The sequence below is a fragment of the Callospermophilus lateralis genome, chromosome 11, assembly GCF_048772815.1.
Source record: "Callospermophilus lateralis isolate mCalLat2 chromosome 11, mCalLat2.hap1, whole genome shotgun sequence".
Lineage (NCBI taxonomy): Eukaryota > Metazoa > Chordata > Mammalia > Rodentia > Sciuridae > Callospermophilus > Callospermophilus lateralis.
The window spans coordinates 19,274,462-19,296,891 of record NC_135315.1 but is presented as its reverse complement, the minus strand read 5'-3'; the positions used below and the strand labels follow the sequence as shown (position 1 = coordinate 19,296,891).

The window sequence follows — 22,430 nt, the reverse complement described above, 5'->3', positions numbered from 1 at the left end:
TGGGGAAACTTATGTGCTGTTTCCAAAGTAAGATTATATATGCTTCCCACTAGGTTAACTCACTTTCTCTCGTATTTTGTGAGCCCTAAGCGTTCTTTCCCTTTTTTTTTTTTTAAACTCAGATCTCTCAGTCCCAAAGGGAATTTTTGAAGAGTTATTTTCTTAAAACAAGTCGATTGTATACTTTTTTTTAATGGCTGTTTTTGTAATCCTTACTGCTTAACAACTACAGAGGGAGTTAGTCCCTCCTGCCTCTTACTGAACTCTGACAAGGCCTTAAGCAACATGGTGAGAGCTTGTCAAAAAAAAAAAAAAAAAAAAAAAAAAAGCAAAGGGCTGGGGATGTGACTCAGTGTCTCTGTGTTCAATCCCTAACACCAAAATAAACAAAACAAATGAGTCCAAGAAGATCCACCTGGGCAAAGATCATGAGCTATTTAACTCAGTTGTGTATTGCTGGTACCTGGGAGTTGCACTCCATTGTGGTGACTGAGTGATGACATAGATGACAGTGCCCTCAAAAGTTTTATTCCCTACAATGTTAAAGAAAAATTATATACCTGATACTGGTACAAGATGGCCAGGCCAGTTTGTCAAGATTCCAGAGGGGCTGTATCATACATAGGTACAGGTAGGTACAGGGAATCGCAATGAGAGAGAGAGAGAGAGAGAGAGAGAGAGAGGAAGAAAACAGATTTTACTGGAAAGGAGCGGAGCAGATGCTGCCTTCTGGTAGATGTGTTTATCACTGCCTGCTTCCTGAATAAAAGCAAAGTAGAGGGGCTGAAGCTCTGGCTCAGTGGTAGCATACTTGCCTGGCATGTGTGAGGCACTGGTTCAATTCTCAAAACTGCTTTGTATAAATAAAGGTCTATGACCATTAAATATTAAAAAAAAAAAAGGAAGGCAAAGGTAGAGGCTGAAGTTTTCAGTAGTTTTTATTATTATTATTATTATTATTATTGGTAACATGGATTGAACCCAGGGGTGCTTAACCACTGAGTCACATCCCCAGACCTTTTTATATTTTATTTAAAGACAGGGTCTCACTAAGTTACTTAGGGCCTCCCTATTTTGCTGAGGCTGGCTTTGAACTTGATGATCCTCCTTCCTCAGCCTCCCAAGCCTCTGGGAATAGAGGTATGTGCCCCAGGGCCTGGCTGAGGTCTTCCTTTCTGGCAGAGCTATTCCTACAGTTTGAACTCAGGGATGGAAAATGCACCCTGCTTGACCTTTTTGTGTGAGTAAGTAATATTAAAATAAACATTATCTAAGCAAAATTTTAATGACATTCTCCATACATTTACTGAGGGCCTCCTAAGAGGTCCAAAGTATGTCGAAGCAGGAGGAGGCTGCAGGGTAGGAAGATTAAGAAGAGCTCATCTGAAGCCACCTTGCAGTGCCAGTGGGGTGTCATCCACGTGGGGGTTGTAGCTCTCAGTGGTAAAACACCCCTTGATTCGATCCCCAGTACCAAAACAAAAAACGAAGTAAAGCACTAGTGATATATAAAAAAAAAAGTCAAATTGATAAATTGAACTTCACTAAAAGTTCATTAAATTTCTGCTAATCAAAAAACATTAAACCAGACACGGTGGCGGCATGCCTGTAATCCCAGCGACTCGGGAGGCAGAGTCGGGAGGATCACAAATTCAAAGCCAGTCTCAGCAACTCGATGAGGTACTTTGCAACTCAGTTAGACTCTGTCTCTAAATAAAATACAAAAAAAAAAAAAAAGTTAGGAAATAAAAGACTGAAGGAAATATATACACAGATACAGCAAGATTGAAATCTCCAGCATTTAAAGAACTGTGATATTCAGTTGACACACACACACACAAAAAAAAAAAAAAAAAAAATTAGAGCCTGGAGTGACGAGTGATGATGCATACCTGTAATCCCAGTGACTTGCAGGCTGAAGGAAGGAGGATCTCAAGTTTGAGGTCAGCCTCAGCAACTTAGTAGTGCCCAAAGTAACTTAGTGAGACCCTGTCTCAAAGTGAAATATAAAAAGGACTGGGGGTGCCATTCAGTGGTAAAGTGTCCCTGGGTTCAATCTTCAGTACCCCAAACCACAAAATTTAAAAACATTAGAAAATGGCCAGAGCAGTTTAACCAAATGGTGAAGCAGACCTGATGAACGCATTGCTTGACTGGTTGATGGACAGAGTAGAGTCTTGTATAAGCAAATTTCTCATCCCGGCACTCTGAAGAGATCCAACGCACACAAAAAATAGGGAGGTCCAAATAGAAGTTGTATAAATGAAGGATTAAAGAGCTGGGGAAGAATATAGAATAGGGAAAAAATACAGAGTAGTTTCTATAGAGGATCATTATAAATTGGGGGCTGTCCTTCCTGCTTACCAAAAGCAGAGCAAAAGGAAACTGACTAAAATGAAATTTAGGTGCTTGCCTACCTCAAAGAAGAGGTGGATAAAATAATTTCTGACAACTATTCTAAGAAAAAATGTCTTTTTCTAGCCCTCTAATTTAATAAGTGGCCCATACAAAAATAGAGAAACAAAATCCTCTAAGGGAAAGTTTTTATACAAAGAAGACTTTTTTAAGGATTATCTATGTAGCAATATGAAATATTAAACTGAAATGTTGATGATCTCATTCTGAAGAATGAGAATTCTTAATTCAAGAATTAAAGTCATTATATCTCTGTTCTAGCTGATTTCAACCCCAGTTGTAGAAGAGACTTATCAAGAAATCAGGGAAAGCACTTTTCTTTTTTGCACTACTGGGGCTCAAACCCAGGGCTTCATGCTAGGCAAGTGCTCTACCACTGAGTTACGTGCCCCCCTTTTTTAACATTTTTAAAATTTTTAGACAAGATCTCCCTAAATTTCCAAGGCTGGCCTTAAACTGTGATCCTCCTACTCAGCCTCCTGTTAAGGTCTGTAAACAAGTCAGATTGGCACCTGTTATTTTGCCAGAGAAATGTTAAGAGTCTGTAAACGAGTCTGGATGGCGCCTGGCCAAATGCCAGAGGGAGTGGTTTGTAAAGTAACAAAAGCAAGCCATTAAGTGTGGAGATTCCTTATTGGTTGACTGCTATATCTATTTTATGCTAATTAGATAAGCTGTGTAAAATGTTTAAATACCGCTCTTATTCTACAATAAACGGCTCCTATTCCTGCTGCATCAATCTACACAAGTCATTCGTCACCCCCCGGTTATTTTGCCCAGCCAGCCGGGCTGCGGCAGCCTCCCAAATCCCTGGAATTTTAGGCAAGCACAGCTAGGCCCATCTACAGAAAGCAATTTTAACCATGATGTCTATGGTAAATTGACAAATTGATTTTATTTCCCAATCCATTAATCACCAAATAAAGTCCAAAGGTAATGTAAAGAAAGAGTGGTTTGGGGACCATTCAACAGCAGTCTCTTCTTTGTGACTTTTAGGACAGGAATCCATTTTGAAAATAAGTACATAAAAGCTGAGTTAATAAAGGGGGGGGGGCAGTGAAGAGCACTAAACTATTCTTTGAGGAAGAATTGGAATTAATCTGGGGCTGGGGCTGGGGATTCCTGAAAGCAATGTACAGAGGTGGCTGAAAACTTGAAGGAAGTGTGTGTGGGGGGGTCATCTCAACAGAGGAGCCAATGGTAGAATGGTTCTCTCTAGACAACTTACCCTTTATGAAGGACTGAGCTGACATGGACATGCAGGAGCCTGGGGAGCTACCAGAGGCAAGAGAAGATGGAAGTGATTCCTTCTGTGCCCTTGTTGGAGGGTGTTTTTTGGCCTCCCAGTCAAGTCCTTACCGAGTACAAAAGACAACTCCTGTGCCCTGTAGACACAAGTAAGGGGAGATGGCCCCAGTCCCAAAAAGAATGTCAAGACTAAGAAGCAAGATTCCAGGCTTGGGTTCAGGGCTTTGTGAGAAGCAGAATAGGGGCCTTGACTGCAATTAAGAGGTATTTAAGGCAGATGTTCCTCAGAGCGTAATAGGCACTGAGCCCCAAATTGGGGTTCCTCCGTGCTGGGGGGCCTCTCCCTCCCTGCAGGCTCCCGAGAGAACCCCAAATTGACATATCCTCACTGCATCCTTGTAGAATGTACCACCATTTTGCTGTGGGCCAATCACTCAGAAAACACCCTCAGTCTGAATTCTGCCCAAATTGGAGAGTCTTTATCTAGCCAGCTGGTGACTGCTCCCTGCAGGACCTGTCTCTGCCAGGAACAGTGCCGGGTCCGAATTCTCTGGGCTTTATAAGGGGGAAAGAACCATATCCTCGAAATGTAGGTACAGACAAGCAAGCAGGACACAGAAGCTACAGTTAGCAGTCAGCCAGCCAATGCATATAACCACATCCTTCTTCTGAACACAACTAGTACAAAAACAACTTCTACTTAAAATAAGTTATATGACTAGGGTTAAAACTAGGTCACTATGGCGGAACTTCAAAATGGAGTCACTGGAGCTAAGTTCTTTTAAGTACTATTTCTTTTTTTCAACATTTTTTTAGATGTCAATGGACCTTTATTTTACTCATTTATTTATATGCAGTGCTGAGAGTCAAACCCAGTGCCTCACCCCTGCCAGGCAAGTGCTCTACCGCTGAGCCCCAGCCCCAGCCCCCTAAGTACTATTTCTAACTTATGGCCAGGATACCTTAACATTACTTATCCTATTATCTTACCTTGTCTTATCTATTAATATCCTACATTTTATAGGGTGCTTACTGAGCCGAGCCATGATCTAAATTGGGCTATAACAATTTAAGAAAATTAGCCACGAACTGTGTTAAGACACCTGTCCTCATTTCATCCCTCCTGAAATTTGGAGTCCTGTAAGGTCTTGCCATAGATCAGTGTGGGAGGCGAATCTTATACGTGACTGAGTTACACTCCCCCGCTGGGTGCTGAGGCTCAGTCACAGAAATGTGGCACCCTTCTTGGGTGCGAGGGTCGGTGTCCTGTGCATGGGTGTTTCTTGCTACAGCCCCATGTGTGAAGCTGCGCTCACCTGTTCCTTTGTAAGAGAACCCCTTGCCCTGTTTAAGGTAGAATCTTCCATGGAAGTGCCTGTGTGTGTCCCCTTCTCTTACTGTGCCCTTGGGTGTGGCCTACCCAGGTGTCAGTCAACCTGCTGACAGTGGACATCATGAAGATACTCAGCCCCCTGAAACCTGACCCATTGCCTCATCTGAATAGCTTCTCCTCGATAAAAGGGGTCAGCGCATGCTCTCCCTCTCTCTCTTTCTGTTGACCCTTAAGGTCAGAGGAGCCGTCACAGTGACCCCAAAGTGTCACTGTGTCTATTGTGTGGTTATTTCGTGCAGCCCAGTTAGCCCAGTTTAACTAGAGTGACCCCAGAGCCTTTTAGTGGCGAAAACAGAAACACGGCAGATCAGTGTCAGGGAACGAGGGCCAGGGAGGCCCTGTGGGTTTGGTGATTGCCTGTGAGCTTTGAGGAAATCCTGACCAGGGCATAGTGAACTAGAAGACAGACTAAGGGGCAGCGTGGCTGCAGGGACAACCATGTGGACATTTCTTCTTTCTTCTTTTTTTTTTTTTTTGACAGAAGGGACTGAAGTCAGGTGCACTTACCCACTGAGCCACATTCCCCAGAACTTTTAATTTTTTTTTTTCTTTTCATTTTCACATTTTTTTTTAATAGAGAATTTTTTAAAAATATTTATTTATTTATTTTTTTGTTATCGGCGGACACAACATCTTTGTTTTGTATGTGGTGCTGAGGATCGAACCCGGGCCGCACGCATTCCAGGCGAGCACGCTACCGCTTGAGCCACATCCCCAGCCCTTTTCTTTTCATTTTGAGACAGGGTCTCACTAAGTTGCTTAGGGCTTCACTAAGGCTGGCTTTGAACTCCTGATCCTCTTGCCTCAGTCTCCCAAGTCTTTGGGATCACAGGGCCTGTGCCACTATACCAGGTCATGTGGACATTTCCGTTGGGCTTCTGTCTCAAAATTCAAAAGCCATAAAAGAAAAATATAAATTGACTATTTATTTCCTTTTATATCGATGACAAGCTAGGTGTGGTAGAGCACGCCTGTGATCCCAGTGGCTCAGGAGGCTGAGGCAGGAGGATCACGAGTTCAAAGTCAGCCTCAACAAAAGCATGGCACTAAGCAACTCAGTGAGATCTGTCCCTAAATATAATACAAAATAGGATAGGGATGTGGCTCAGTGGTCGAGTGCCCCTGAGTTCAATCCCTGGTGATTCCCCACCCAAAGAAAAAAATCCATGGCAAAAAAAGAAAATAGCATACAAATGCAGATAATAAAAAATATAATAATAAGTAAGTAACACATTAATAAAAAATATTATTTTTCACATTGAAAAAGTGTAACTTTCTAATATGTAAATAGCTCCAGATGGGTGTGGTATAACATACCTCTAAGCCCAGAGACTCTAGAGATTGAGGCAGGAAGATCATAGGTCTGAGGCCAGCCTCAACAGTTTGGTGAGGCCCTAAGTAATTTAGTGTCTGAAAAAGGGGGAGGACTGGGAATGTGTCTCAGTGGTAAAGTGCCTCTGGTTTCATTCTCCACTACCAAACAAACAAAAAACAAAACAAAACCAAAAAAAAGCACCTACGGGGCTGGGGCTGGGGCTCAGTGGTAGCGCACTCGCCTGGCATGTGTGAGGCGCTGGGTTCGATTCTCAGCACCCCGTATAAATAAATAAAATAAAGATCTATCAACAATTTAAAAAAAAAAAAAGCACCTAGAGATAATAATAAACGATAAAACAACACATTAGGAAAAATAAAATGGGCAAAGGCCAAGCATGGAAAATTCACAGGAAAGAAGAAGAGATTCTAAAGCAGATATATAAAATTAAATAAAAACTCCACTGAAAGGCAAATTTTCCCCTCAGGGATTGGCAATTTTCCAAAAATGTGATATCGTGCCTGCTGGTGAGACCGGGGCAACATGCACAGCTTCTCAATTTTCACTGTGCCCTTGCAGTCGGTGTCCTGCAACGGAAATTCCCAAATCTCTAGCCTGGTGCTGCAGCACTGAGGAGGTCACAGGCACCCAGAGGAAGCCTCCCTAACATCATGTGCTTCTGTTGCCATCTCTTGAGGTGATCTGGTCTGTGCACACATGGGACAATCACGTTAAACCTCACGGCTGATCAAGTGGAGTCCTTAGTTTGCAAAGAGAGATATTCCATTCCAACGACCTGCACCCTCATGCCTACAATCCCCTTGTCAGGAAAACCAAATCAGTGAGCAGAAGGCAGCCTGATGCACACAGAACTAAACAGGAATCATGGGATGGGGGAAGCCCAGAGAGTCCCGTGAGGTGAGGTGTGGCTGAGCACATTATATACATCGCCTCATTTGACCCTCACACATTACTTCAGCAAATAGCCATTATATGCCAAGTCATGTCAGGCTCTGTCCTAGGGGCTAAGAATACAGGATCAAAGGAAATCTCAGCCATCAAGGAAAAAAAAAAAAAAAAAAAGAAAACAATAACCCAGTCATACCAGTATATTTGTGAATATGCTATACAGCCATGTGTCTATATTTCTATCTTGGGAATTGTCTTTTACCTTTTTAGAGGTACTGGGGTCCAAACCCAAGGGCCTCACTCATGCTGGGCAAGCACTCTACCACTTAGCTACATCATCCCCATCCGCACATTTTCTACGTACATTACAAAAGATAACGAATGGCATGAAACAAAGAAAGCCAGGCAAAGCGGGACATGAAGTAGAATGCCCACGATGGGCGGGGGCAGGTTGTGCACAGCACTGTAAAGTGGACATTATTCCTATTTTACAGATGAGAAGTGGCTTTCTTCAGTGTACACTTAAGAGATTCCTATTCGCTCCTGTTTCCCCCATAGCTTCAAAAGTAGCCTACTTAGAGAAGCGTCATCATCACCCCCACTATACAGTTAAAAAAACGAAGACACCGGGTGCAGCGGCACAAGCCTGTAATCCCAGCAACTTGGGAGGCTGAGGCAGAAAGGTTTGCAAGTTCAGTCCAGCATCAGCAACTTAGCAGGACCCTGTCTCAAAATAAAAAATAAAAAGGGCTGGGGATGTGGCTCAGTGGTACAGTACCCTCAGGTCAATCCCCTGTGTAAAAAAAAGAAAAAGAGAACAAAAAACATAAAGACGCCCCACCCCATGTAATTAAAAGAAGCTTGGGTTCAAATTGTGTGACCTTGCTGCATATTAGCTGTGTGACATTGGTCAATTGTTTAGGCTCTCTGAGCTAAGTTCTCAGCCTAAGACAATGCTACCTGCTAGAGATACATGAGCCGTGTGTGTAATATTAAATTATCGAGGAGGCACGTTCGGGAATTACAGAAATATATTCATTTTTTTGGGGGGGGGGTGGTGGTACTGGGGATGGAACCCAGGGCCTTGTGCGTGCTAGACAAGCACACTACCACTGAGCTACATCATCAGCCCTACAGCAATATATTCACAAATACCTAATTATTACATTCAACAAATAACATCACAACACAGAAAATGCAAGCAAGTACCTCAGTGGACTTTAATTTTATGTGGTGCTGAGGATCGAACCCAGCGCCCCCACACATGCCAGGTGAGCGGGCTACCGCTTGAGCCACATCCCCAGCCCAAAACCAAGCACCTCAGAACAGGTTTCATTTCACATATCTCAACTGCCCCCACCGTCACCCAGGTACCATTGAGTCTGGGTCTGCTGTCCTAGCAGTGAAGCACAGGGTGTGCACAAGTAACCTACCTGTGAGCCAAATCTTCCTCAGGTCAAGGCAGTATCTAAAAAGATGGATCAAAAGGCTGGGGACATAGTGGTTTTGAAAGGAAAACAAAAAGAAAAAAAAGAGGGGAAATCAAGTTTAGTATCTTGAAATAATATCTATTTACCTTGATAAATCCCAAACCTCGCTTGAACACCACACAGATGTAAAATCACAAACAAGATGTTCCACATTTGAACACTGTATTTTACACTCACAGCACCACTGAACTACAAGGAACCACCTTTCCAGTGCTCCATGTGGCCCGTGGTTGCCATTCAGCACCGGTCAGGAGAATGGAGGTGATGATAACAAGGCGGGGACCAGGGTGGAGTGAAAGGAGCCAGACAGGGGCTTTGAGCAAAGAAACAAACACGCACCCCCCCCCCCACAAAAAAAAAAAAAAAAGCCCCGGTAATCAAGATGCATATTTTGATCGTCTTGATAGGTAAGATACATTGCACTAAAATATTATTTATCTCCATTATTGGAAAGTTTTTAGAGAGGCACTCCCTTAAAATGTTATCCTAGAGGACTTGGCTCAGCCTAAACTCGGCCCTGGACAATAACACCGACCTCACGGTGGAGCGGACTAAAAGATGCAGTACACAGAGAGCGCTCAGTTTCTGTTGGCCCTGGCTATTCATCAGGCTTTCCGCCTGGCAGGGGGAAAATGACTGACTGAGCTTCAGTCCTACACCCATGATAGCCTCTTGCTTTTCTGCGATCAAACCAAAGAAACTGAAGTGCTGTAGGCAAAGAGAATGGGAAAAGCAAATGCCGACTCTGCCGCAGAGAGAAACGTTACCCCAGCCTTTCCCGGGGCCCTGATCCCCACTTTCCCAGAGCATCCCTACTCAGGTGTCCGGCCTTAGCCCCTACACAGCTAGTAGCCTCCTCCACGCGTCTTCTCTGGTTCATTCCCTGGTGCCCATCACGTCCTCTCCCACGGCTTCCTTCCTCTATAAAGGTTAGCTGAGCACTCTCAACTGCTGGTGTTGCCAGGACTAGTACCCGTGAGGGCCACGGCTCTCAAGGGCCTCATGTTTCGGTGGGGGAGACGAGGAATGGCTCCAAACCTGTGTGCCTGCCGTAAAAAAACAGGGTGCAATCAAATGTACAGGATGGATGCCGATTACATTTGAGTGTGGTGAGGAAGACGTCTTCCTTAAGGAAGACGTCCTGGAGGAGGCGACACCCAAACGGATTTCTCCCTGCGATTAAGAAGCAACTCAGTGAGAACCTATCTCTAAATAAAATACAAAAATAGGTCTGGGGGGTGTGGCTCAGTGGTCGAGCGAGTGAACTCATTCAATTCCCGGTACTAAAGGTACAGAAAAAAAAAAAAAAAAAAAAAGAGCTGGGGATGTAGCCCAGCGACCGGGTGAGAACCAGGGGGAAAGGAAACAGCGTTGATTTGTACAAGCGCCAATAGAAACCGGTTCTGCAGCTGGGGGGAATCCCCTCCCTCTGCCCTGCGGGGCTCGCCCCACCGGAAAGAGCTTGCAGCCTTCCCCCTTGAAGAGAGGACCTCCGGACTGCCCTGACTCAGAACAAGCCTCTCCAGACGGGTCAGGTCCGAAGCTGGTCTTCCTTTCCTCTGGCAAAGAACAAATTAAAACCATAAAACCATACCATTAAAATTTTAACCATACAAATTAAAACCAGTCAGGGCTGGGTTGTGGCTCGCCTAGCACGCGCGAGGCCCTGGGTTTGATCCTCGGCACCACATAAAAATAAGTAAATAAATAAAAAGAAATCATCAAGAATATCTCAAAGGACTGAAATTTAAAAAACAACAATAACAAAACATACAGCCTGGGCGTCTTTTGCGAATGTCTCTCAACGGTGTCCTCGGGGAAAATTGGGCCCGCTCACAGCCAACAACTCCTTCCGGCATTCAGCCCCCTCTAACCGCTCAGTCCCAGTCCCCCCGGGTTCTGTTTTTGTCAGTGGGTGGGCGCCAGAGAGGAAGTCGCGGGGTAGCCACGCCTCCCCGGGTAAGGGGCGGGGCATGCAAAGTAGGGGAGGACTCCACAGCCCCGGAACGCCGGAGCCGCGAAGGACTGTTCAAATTCCTTGTTCCAGGTGAGGCCAATAGTGAAACTGCACACGGGCCCAGTGGGCCGCCGTGCGAGCCTGAAGGAGACAAGAGAAAAAGAGAGTGGGAGTAGGCGTGGCGCCGCTCACCGCGAGTTGAAAGTGCGCCAGCGGAGCACGGTGAGGGCGAGGGGCGAGTGGCACGGTATCGCTTCTCGGCCTTTTGGCTAAGATCAAGTGTAGTATCTGTTCTTATCAGTTTAATATCTGATACGTCCTCTATCCGAGGACAATATATTAAATGGATTTTTGGAGCAAGGAGTTGGAATAGGAGCTTGCTCCGTCCACTCCACGCATCGACCTGGTATTGCAGTACTTCCAGGAACGGTGCACCCCCTCTCGGGGAGCTTAACGTCTGGTTTCAAAATTAGACTCGACGAGTCAGACTGCCTATGTGTTTCTTTCCAGTTTCTCTCTTTTTTCTTTTTCTTTTTCTTCCCTTTTGGTTGTCTTGCTCTCGGGTGCGAGGGCATGCGTTCCTGCCTTCTCTGGGGTGTTTTCATGTGTGCCTAGTTTGGTATTTTTCCCGTCAGTCTTGAGGATTATTAAAGTCCTCGTGTCTCTTTTCCCTTACTCCAGTCCAAAGGGTTTCAGGAGGAATTGTGGTCTTTTCGTCTCACTTACTTCCAGTCCTAGCGTTTCCTGGTTTGAGTTTGCCATTCTCTTACACAGGGCCCTCCTAATGAAGTGTGTCCCCTCACCAATTAAGCGAGGTCCTAAGCAACTTGGTGAGCACCTCTCAGAATGAAAAGCAAAGGGCTGGGGATGTGACTCGGTGGTAAAGTAACAGATCAATCCAAGCAGATCCACCTGGACCCTGGACCCTGGACCCTGGCCAAAGTCATGGGCTATTCAACTCACTTGTGTATTGCCCGCATCTGGGAATTACACTAGATTGCGGTGACTGAGTGACAACAAAGATGTCACTCAGTGCCCTCAGAAGTTTTATTACTTCCAACGTTAAAGAAAAATTATATTCCTGATTCTTGTACAAGATGGTGAGGCTGCTTTGTCAAGATTGAAGTGGGGCTGTGGTGATAGATAGGTACAGGGACCACCCCACTGTGGGGTGAGATTGGATTCAACTCCAGGGATAAGTGGAGGTTTGCAGACAAACTGCAGAGGGGCGGGCTGGGTGCAGTGGGTGGACAATTACTAAGAGGAAACACCTGGGGTTGAGGGGGAGAGCAGGGACACATACTCCTAAATAGCAAGGTAGCATTCGAAGGGTTTAGTCCTTCAAGAAATATTTAGTGGATAACCACGCATGGCGACCCACACGTGTAATCCCAGTGACTCAGGAGGCTGAGGTAGAAGAATCGAGGCCAACCTCAGCAATTTAGCAAGAGCCTATGCAACTAAGGGAGACTCTCAAAATAAAAGAAAAAAAAAATTACTTGAACAGCTGCTATGTGCTCCTCCTACTGAGAAAGGAAACAACAACAGAACACAGGCTCCTCTTCTTTTGCTGCTCGGGTATGGGACCCAAGGCCTTGCTCCTTTACGCAAGCGCCTCACCGCTGGGCTATATCCTCAGCCGGGGAGTCAGACTCTTCATTCCAGGCGGCAAGTTGTTCTCTCCTGAAATGGGGGTGAAAAACTGCCATCCATGGGTACCCTGTAGATGAAAAGGGACTATCTGTGATCCTGCCTTCGAGGTTGAACAGCTAACAAACATTGGGTTTGATTGGAGACCAACAGCGCTTGGCTTCTCGGGAAGATGGTTCCCAAAGGGAACTGCCTCCCATCTAAGGAGGAAGGCTCCAGATCGGGGCTGTGGTGTTGGGTGTGGGCAAGGTGGAGGTGGGCACGTGACTTGCGGGGAGAAGCCCACCAGCGTGCTGACTCTGGGACAGGAATAGTCTCTGAGGGGATGGATATGTGGGGGAAGCACTATAGTAGGGAGGTGTGCAGGCAGAGTAAGGGTTTCAGGGAGGGGCCTCTACCCAGATGGGTACCCTCCCAGGGGGCTGGACCAATCGGTGGGGTCCAAAACCGGTTCCTCGGTCCCTGGTCGCCCTGTGCTGTACACCTCTGGATCTTTGCCCAGGCTCTTTTGTCAAACCCCACTGCCCAGATTTCCCTATCACCTGAACGTGCCTCCCCCCCCCCCCCCAAATCTGGACCTGTCTTCAACCGCTCCTGGGGGCCTTCCAGAAGGCCTTCTAGATTCCACCACCGGCCTCCTGTTCCCGTATGCCACTAGGTCTCCAACAAGTTCACCTCTCCAGGTCCCCCTCCTCATCTGATCCTGGTGTTGTAGCCCACTGGGGGAGGTGTCCTGGTCTGGGTCCTGTGTGGGAAGCCATTCTCGCAAGTGATTGGGCACCTCCCTGATTGGGTGTGAGGCGTTCTGGCCAAACTGTGTCGGAGCTAATCCCCACCCTCTCCAGGTGCGAGAGCCTGTCCGTGTGGGGGTGTGACTGACCATTGATCCTGAGACCAATCACTGACCCTGACCTTGGAATGCTGCCCCCCTCGACCTTCATTGGATGGGATTTTCCCCTGAATTTCTTGTTCCCCAATAAAAGGCCACTCCCTGGCGTGCTCGCGCTCTCTCTCTCTCCTGATGGTCCTGAGTAAGCCTTGTTGCCCCACCGGGTGGTTCGAGGCGAGAGCCAGAGGGAGGGCCGGCTCGGACCTGGTCAAAGAAAAAGGTAATTGAGTCTTGTGTGTTTATTTTGATCTCACTAGTTAACGTCTATGCTAGGACCTCTTGAATGAAACCAGCGTGCTGGTCGCGCCGCGGAGTCCTGGACGCGAGGAGGCCGCCAGAGTGGGGCAGGAACAGCGTCTGGCCCATCTCTACTCCCAGCACCAAGTGCAGGCCCTGGGCGAGTGGGGTGGCTGGAGATTAACAATGGTGTGGGTGTGTTCAGTTGGAAACGGGGGCAGTGGCCGGGGTCCCCAAGTCGGGTGGGGGTGGCGCCCGGACCCTAGCTCTGTGGTTCAGCCGTGTCTTCCCGGGCAAATCCATTGGCTCGGAAAAAAAGATGGGGAGGCTTATCACTCGGCCTCCTGTATACTCTGAGGGCCTGCCCGCCCCTTAGTAGATTTCTCTACTGCTTGACACCTCCAGAAATGGCTGGCAAAGGATTATCCATCCCCAGGACCCCTACTTGACAGTGAACACTCAGAGGGTAGGAGTCCTGTCACCTCTGGCTGTTGGGCCCTGAACCAGTGCGGTCAGCCCAGGACCCAAGAGGATCATAGTGATACTGAAAGCTCCGCCCTTGTCTCCGTTGCCAATTCAATAAGGAGGACAAAGTTTTGAGAAAAAGGAAAAAGTTTTATTGATTTAGCTAGCAAAGGAGAAACACGGGGACTCTCATCCCCAGAGGCTATGACTGTCTCTGCCAGGGGGAACACTGGACTTTTTAAAGAGGAATACAAGGGCTGGGATCCAGAAATTATCTGTCGATATAATCAATTGGTGTCCATCGGGTGTCCTCGAGAAAGTTGTCGCTCCACTTTCCAGATTAGGAGCTTGTTGTTGTTGTAATTTTCTAGTTGAACATGGACACATTACCTTTGTTTTACTTCCTTATTTATTTATTTTATGTGGTGCTGAGGATCGAACCCAGTGCCTCACATGTGCAAGGCAAGTGCTCTGCACTGAGCCACAACCTCAGCCCCTGTTTGTTTTCATTTTATTGTGGGCAGTGACACTGTTCCAGGAGGCAGTGAGGGCAGTGAAGTGAGCTTGGCCTGGAACAGGGCAAATGTTTTAGTCTTGTTGGTAGACCCAGTCTGATTCCCTCTTAAAATTGGGAGCCATCCCGCCACAAAGACATGGAAGGCTAATTTCGGCTTTACTATAAATGACTGCAAATTCTGAACTTGCTTGGAATGCCTGCCCGTGCCTGTGCCTTGAAGTCACCCATGCCTGGTTCTCTCTGACCAGATAGCAGCCCTCTCTAAAACTTTAGTGAGGCCTCATAAATCTTGGCCTTCTCTGGCCAGATAACGACCCTCTCTGTGTAGAGAATCAGATGTGACTGCATTACTATTACTGTCCTTGATGGAGTTTGTCTGCAAACAGGATATTCTGTCGAGATATAGAAAGGCAACAGCGGACATGCTTGAAAACGAGGTGTCTGCTGTCCTTGGGAGGGCCTGCTCGCAAACGAGGGGCTCCTTCAAGGTTTAGATAGGTAACAACAGACATGCTTGAAAACGAGGTGTCTGCTGTCCTTGGGAGAACTTGCCTGCAAACGGGATGTTCTGCCAAGTGGGCTCGGAGGGTGCTGAGAAAAAATTTTTTATCTGTTCTAAACAAAGAGCAGAGCTCAGCATACTCCAGGCCGAGAGTAGATTAGCCATGAGAAGCGGGTCACTTCTGATTAGAAAGTAAAACTTGTGTGTACTATGTTTAACTAGCTGAAAGACCTGATTTATTGATGTTGGAAGGCTGCCTTCTTTGTTCACAATACTATAAAAAGATTGCTTGTACACAATAAAGGACTTTTTTTCTGCTGCTGCTTCGCTTGCTCTGCTTCTTCTTTCTTTTCCCATGCTGACCTGCACGTGAATTACTGCAACACTCTGAGGCTCTAATGACCTTCATAAATTCTGATGTCGGGGCCAGCAAAAATGTAAACTAGCCTTTGTGTTATGCTCCTCAGAGTTTTGTTATCCGTAACCCCCCGCCCCCACCCGCTTTGTGAAACTTTTTCTGGGCTATAAAGCTGGGCTGCAAGAAAGCTTCAGTGCTGTCTTGTTCCCTCAGTTTTTGTTGGGAGAGGCAGCCCCATGGGTGGAAATAATATGCTTGCTTTAATTTGATTTTAATTGGAGTCAGTGGTCTTTTCTTTGTGTCCTGGTCTAACATTGTTTTCCCTACTGTTAGGGAAGGAGAGAGTTAAGCAGAAGAGGAAGAAAAGGAAGAAAAAGACATGTCATTTTAAAAATAAGCCACGTAGCAGGGTGTGATGGAGCACGCCTGTAGTCTCAGGGACTCGGGAGGCTGAGTCAGGAGAATTGCAAGTTGGGAGTCAGCCTCAGCAACTTAGCAAGATCCTGTCTAAAAATAAAAAAGGGATGGGGAGGGGGTTGGGGTTGTGGCTCAGTAGTAGAGCCCTCACTGGATTCGATCCTCAGCACCACATAATGCCCGGGTTTCTGTTCTCACGACTAAAAGGCTCAGGGGTCACTCTAGTTAAACTGGGCTAACTGGGCTGCACGAAATAACCACACAAGAGACACAAATACCTTTTTCTTTGGGGTCGCTGTGACGGCTCCTCTGACCTTAAGGGTCCACAGAAAGAGAGAGAGAGAGAGAGAGCACGAGAGCACACGCTGACCCCTTTTAGTGAGGAGAAGCTATTCAAATGAGGCAAGGGGTCAGGTTTCAGGGGTCTGAGTATCTTCATGATGTCCACTGTCAGCAGGTTGACTGACACCTGGGTAGGCCACACCCAAGGGCACAGTAAGAGAAGGGGACACACACAAGGCACTTCCATGGAAGATTCTATCCTTAACAGGGCAAGGAGTTCTATTACAAAGGAACAGGTGAGCATAGCTTCGCCCATGGGACTGTAGCAAGACACACCCATGGACAAGACACCGACCCTAGCACCCAAGAAGGGTGCCACATTTCTGTGACTGAGCGCCTCAGCACCCAGTCGGGGAGTGTAAGGTTGGCCTCCCACAACATAAAAATAAATAAACAAAATAAAGGTATTGTGTACAACTAGAATTTTTTTTTTTTTTTAAACGGGGTGGGGTGGCGTGGGTATGTGGCTCAGTGGCTAAGGGTCGTGAATTGAATCTCCAGTACCGAAAAAAAAAAAAAAAAAAAAAGTATTTATTGCCTTAGACTGTTTTCCACCTGCCCCCATCCCCGGCCCAGACTGCCCCAAAGCAAGCAATCCCAAGTTTGAGGTGTTGAGGACCAGGCTGGGGCGAGTGGCGCTGCCTGAGAACTCCCTCAACGCTCTGGATCCCCTAGAAATTCAAGGTTCAGGTGCAGCCAGGGTGGTCAGGATTACCAGGACACTGCGGTGCGCTTTCATCAAAGGCACAAGGACATCCAGCCGTCCTCTGCACACAGCGCGACCAGGGCCCAGCATTGAGTGCACGTGGATCTGAGCAAACTCTGCGGAAGTGAATCACAAGGAGAAAACTGAAAGGTCAATCATTTGCGGCGGGAAGCGTTCCATTCCAGTGAAGGGAAGCCGGGACGTCCCCTTCTCGGGATGAAATCACCCGGGGACGCGAATCATTGGGCAGATGGCCTGAAGATGCAGGTAAGTACTGAGAAGGAGCCATCCCAAGCTCCATTTGTCGGGGTTTGGCCGAGCGTGTGGGAGGCACGATCTCATTCACTGAAGAGTTACTGGTTGAGTGTGAAGTAGGTGCGGGTTACAAAACCAAGTTCTGGCTTTCCGGAGCTCCTGGCTCCGACTTGGACTCGGAGTCAGCAGCAGTCGCTGCTCCTCTCTGGTCTCGGTATGTCTGGAAGTGGGAGCAGAGCCGGTCCTGGGCTGCCTGGAGACCTGGAAGCGGTCGCCAGGTGGAGGGGGCCCACGGTAGCCACGCCTTTCCGGTGGGGGGCGGGGACATGCAAAGTACTGGAGGGCGCCCCCGCCCCTGAACGTCAGAGCCTCCAAGGGCAGCTAAAATTCCTCGATCTAAGTGGGGCCAATCGGGAATCTTCACGAGGGTCCAGTAGGCCCGATGCGATGCCCAAGGAGACACCAGGAAAAAGAGTAGGAGTAGGCGTCGTTGTGCTCACCGCGAGTTAAAAGTGAGCCAGCGGAGGACGGTGAGGGCGAGCGGGAACTGGCACGGCATCGCTTCTCGGCCTTTTGGCTAAGATCAAGTGTAGTATCTGTTCTTATCAGTTTAATATCTGATACGTCCTCTATCCGAGGACAATATATTAAATGGATTTTTGGAGCAGGGAGTTGGAATAGGAGCTTGCTCCGTCCACTCCACGCATCGACCTGGTATTGCAGTACTTCCAGGAACGGTGCACCCCCTCACCTATATTTGAAGTTTTTCAAAAAGCAGCTTAATCGAGGTTTGTCTTTCCTTTTGTCTATTCTCTTTTTCTTTCTCTTCTTGTCTTTTGAAAGGCCTTGATAGAGTGGGCTTTTGGGGGGGGGGGCGGCGGCGGCATGTAAGTGGTGGGCTTTTTTTTGTCTCTTCCATTTTCGTTTCTTTCCTGAAGTGTCACGGGTCGTTGGGCTCCTGAGCAAGTGTTCCTCCCTTTCCCAGTTCAACAACCCCTCCAGCTAATCCCGCTGTTCCCGCCTACTGTTGCTCCTTGATCTGGCCGACTTTTAGCTCCTGAGCCACTCTTTCCTATTCTTTTTGTCTATCATATAGCCCTGCAACACCTTTGCTTGCCAACCACTCCCGTGGTCTGACTCTGGATCTTGTCCTTAACAACTGCTATAAACCCTGTCCACTTCTAGTTGCCACCTTTCACTGTTCTTTCTCTGCCTCCCCTGCCCCTGCCCCCAGGGTCCCTCCATCTCCATTTACGTGGGTTAATTTCTTTGCATATATTCTCAGCTCCCTTGCCCCTTTCCTGTTTTGTCATATAAACACAGGAATCCTACTGGATAAGAGTCCCACCCTTATGACCTCTTTATCCTTAATCACTTTCTTAGAGGCCCCAGCTCCAAACACAGCCCCAGTGGGGGGTTTAGGCCCTTACACAGGAATGGGTGTTGGGGCTGGGGGCAGGGCATCAACATTCAATCCACAACAAAGAACAACTATAACCCTGGATCCCCAGCACCCTGGAGGTTGACGAAGGGGTAACTTTGCCCTCACCGACAGGCAGGCACTCTTAGTGCTGCGCAGAGCAGCTAACTCATCTTCTTCTTCCCTACTCCATTCATCTTCCGCTTTTCCAGACATCTGTTTCTTACTTTCCTCTCCAACCTGCCCCCCTCTCAGCTGACTGACTACCTTGCTTCCGAAGGAGGAAATCCTGCAGATACAATCAGGAGGCTTCCTCTCTTCTCCCTCGTCATCGATATTCTCCTCTGGATTGGACTTTTTCCACCAGGATGTAAATTGTATTATTTCTTTCCTCCTTAACATAAACTCTACCTACTTCACCCTCTAGCTACCACCCCATTTCTCTTTTTGCAGGAAAATTCCTCCAAATGTTATGGCGAGGTTGCAACAAATCGCGGAAAAACAGGAGACGGAACCATCTTTATTCACCAGCCGGCAGTCCGGACCCACCAGCTGGCAGGCCAAGGGCCAGGCTGCAAGTCCACACCCTTCGACCCCCTCCTGGGGTTTCAGTACACTTTTTATAGTCCCAAACCATATTAATCATAAGTGGCTGTTGCTATGATTCAAAACCACAAACAAATGTCATGGGATCCAAAATCATAAGGAGAAGGGGAAGTGGGTCAAAACCACCCTAGTTGAGTACAAGTTAAAGAATGGTTACTAACGGCTGAACAGTCATTCTCTGAGAGGGTACACTGTCCAAGCAAAATGGAAACCAAAGAGAGAAAAATTTTACATTGTATAGGAATTGCCATTTTGTGTTGCCAAACATGCTAAACTAACTGTTGATGGGTACAGAGGGCGGGGCTTTCCCATGGGACAAGCATTTCTTATATGACATGAGTCTCAGGGTAAAATGAAGTCTGTTTGGTCATTCCCATATTGCCTGGCCCATAACACAAACAGTTGTCTATATTTTTCCCTCCCAACTTTCCTCTCATCCTCTCTCTACATTATTGAGATAATCTTAAAATAACTTCACACTTGGCGGGGTGTGGTGGCACATTCCTGTAATCCCAGCGGCTCAGGAAGCTGAGGCAGGAGGACAGCAAGTTCCAGGTCATTCTCAGCAATCGAGTGAGGCTCTAAGTAACTCAGTGAAACCCTGTCTCAATAAAGGGCTGGGGATATGGCTCATTGGTAAAGCTACCCGCCCCCGTTCAATCTCCCATTCAAAACACACACACACACACACACACACACACACACACACACACACAGAAAAGTTACAAGAGTTATACAGAGAATTTCTCTGTACCCTTTACCCAGGTCTGCCAACCGTCAACAGGGCCACATTTTGCTTTATAACTCTCTCCTTTTAATAATATTCTCCCCCCAAACAAACACACACACGCACACACACCCATATATTTTTCTTTATTGAACCACTTGTAGGTTGCACATGCAATGTCCCTTCACCCCCCAGATACTTAAGTGTGTGTTTCCTGGGAACATGGCCATCTGGAAGTTTGACATGAACACCATACTATAAGCTACACTCCCAAGTTCAGATTTCTCCAGCTATCCCAAAGCGTCCTTTGGAGAGATTTGTTTTCCTGGCCCAGGAGCCAGTCTGGAATTCCTTGCTGCATTTAGTTGCCAGTTCTCGTTCCGTGCCCTTCTGCCTTTGTGCCGGTCTTTCACAACCGGCACGTTCTTTGAAGACTGCAGGATACTTATTCTGTAGAATGACCCTGGGTTTGGATCTTGCCCTCTTTTGAACCTGCCCCAGTCAGTCTCTTGTGCACTGCTCTCCTCAAGGTCCATCTCCAATCCCCCCCACACACACACCTCACCGGAATCCTTCAGCAGCTCTCTACTGGGTTGGGCGGTCCCTCGTTCTTGAAATACCTTCTGGGCTTGGTTTCCAGAACACCTTGCTCTCCAGATTTTCCTTCTGCCTGTCCTTCTAATGTCCTTGACTTTGGGCTCATGCCTCGGCTCCGCCCTTCTACTTGTGGCGGATGGACACCCTCTCCCTTGGGGAGCTCCTCCCAACCCCTGGCCGAGGGTCCTCACTTCTCTGCTGACAGTTCTCAAAATAGCTCCAGGCTGCAGTCCAGCCTGGTACACCCAGCTGCCTACCTGCCACCTCCTCTTGACTCTCTGAGGCGCATCTCTAGCTTGTGCTCTCCTAAACTGAGCTGCAAACAGGGCAACACGCACCTCGCTCCGCCTCCACCTCCAGCCTCCTCGACAAACTTGGTCCTCGCCCAACTCAGAATATGACAACCGTGTCCTTCCTTCCAGTAGCTCTGGCCAGAACCGCTGGAGTCACCGTCCACTCTTCTCTTTCACACCCATATGTTCCCCGTTTGTCCGCAAATGCCGGCGGCTGTACTTTCAAAATACAACCAGAATCTGGCCACTGCGCACCCCCTGCACTGCGACAACCCCGGGCCCAAGCGCTCACTATCTCTTTCCCGGGAGAACGCAGTCCCCCTTTCCTCACCCGCCTTTCCGCTTCTCTGCACTCGCCCCCGCGTCGGGCCTGTCAGAAGTATTAAGTCGTGGTACGGTCCCTCCCTCTCGCGCCGCGGCCCACGCTCAGAGCCCCTGGCTTTCTCCCCAGTAGGAGAGCCCAGAAATCCCCGCCCGACCTGCTCGCCACGCCCTCTCCCGCCGGGTCTCCTCTTGGTGACCCCGCCCCAGCTATTCGGGCCTCCCACGCCGGTCGTTGAACCCGCGTCTGAACCAGCGGTTTCCTCTGCCTTTCCAGGCTCCTCCCCTCCTGCCCTGGGGCAGCGGGCTTAGCTCCGCTAACGGCGTAGATCCTCCGAGGGCCCCCTTTGCCAAGACTCTGTCCACCCCTTGAGGCGGCGAGAGCGTGCGTTCCTCCGGGGACTACATTCTGGAGACCGACACCTCAACCTCCAGAAGGTTGACTTCATCTCTTAAAAAAAAGAAAATATTGAAAGATTAAAGACAAAGAAGAATGCTGGGAAGAAAAACCTCGTGGAGTTGTTTTGCGTCTTTCTCGTCCAGGCTTTTCCTCCTGGTTCCGGGGCAATGAAGCCGGAAGAGCTTTCTAGCCAATTGTTTTAGAGGCGGTGTTCTATTTCAAGGCGAGAGGGCGGGCACCGAAGGCCCGGCACGGCTTGTGTGGGGCGGGGCATGCAAATTTACAGTGTCCCTTTCTCTCGGGAGCTATGGGAGCAAAGAAAAAGGTGAAAGTTTCCCCCCCGAATAGCAATAATCTGACAAAATTTTTATGCTTTCCAAGTTGAATCCCTTATGCACAGTCACACTCGCGTGAGGGTGAGTCTTTAATTGAGCGTGACGGTTCTCACCGTGAGCTGAAGATGTGTGGCGCGTCGAGTGCCACGGGTGACCGTACTCAGCCCGGCATCGCTTCTCGGCCTTTTGGCTAAGATCAAGTGTAGTATCTGTTCTTATCAGTTTAATATCTGATACGTCCTCTATCCGAGGACAATATATTAAATGGATTTTTGGAGCAGGGAGATGGAATAGGAGCTTGCTCCGTCCACTCCACGCATCGACCTGGTATTGCAGTACTTCCAGGAACGGTGCACCCCCTTCGGGGGATAAGTTTGTGAGTTAAAGGTTAGACTGCCTTCGTTTGTGTGCTTGTGGTGTATCGGCTGGCTGGGCTGAGGAGGCTGGCAGGGAGACGGTCTATTTCTCGCCTTTTTTTTTTTTTTTCCCTGCTTCCCCGGACTTCGTATCTCCCGTCCGTTCCTTTTCTGTAAGTGAAGTTTGTTTTTGTTTGTTTCTTCAAGCTCATTGCTTTTTAGGAGGGACGCGCTGTTTATTTCTTCTTCGTAAGTGTTGCTTGTGTCTGTTTTCAGCTGGCCTGCAGAAAGTTTCCGTCCTGCTAAAAAA

At 47.8% G+C, this 22,430-nt stretch overlaps 1 long non-coding RNA gene and 3 other non-coding genes across 4 annotated transcripts; all 4 read left to right on the top strand.

Annotated features, from left to right (window-relative positions):
- Positions 1-10,976: 10,976 nt before the first annotated feature.
- Positions 10,977-11,167, top strand: LOC143411053 (U2 spliceosomal RNA). The gene has a single exon (XR_013092778.1). It is a non-coding gene; the product is annotated as a U2 spliceosomal RNA (small nuclear RNA).
- Positions 11,168-16,920: 5,753 nt separating this feature from the next.
- On the top strand, positions 16,921-19,121 carry LOC143410280 (uncharacterized). Its single transcript, XR_013092715.1, has 2 exons — positions 16,921-17,077; positions 18,939-19,121. It is a non-coding gene; the product is annotated as an uncharacterized LOC143410280 (long non-coding RNA).
- On the top strand, positions 17,623-17,813 carry LOC143411100 (U2 spliceosomal RNA). The gene has a single exon (XR_013092814.1). It is a non-coding gene; the product is annotated as a U2 spliceosomal RNA (small nuclear RNA).
- Positions 19,122-21,934: 2,813 nt separating the features above from the next.
- LOC143411121 (U2 spliceosomal RNA) lies at positions 21,935-22,125 on the top strand. The gene has a single exon (XR_013092829.1). It is a non-coding gene; the product is annotated as a U2 spliceosomal RNA (small nuclear RNA).
- Positions 22,126-22,430: the final 305 nt, after the last annotated feature.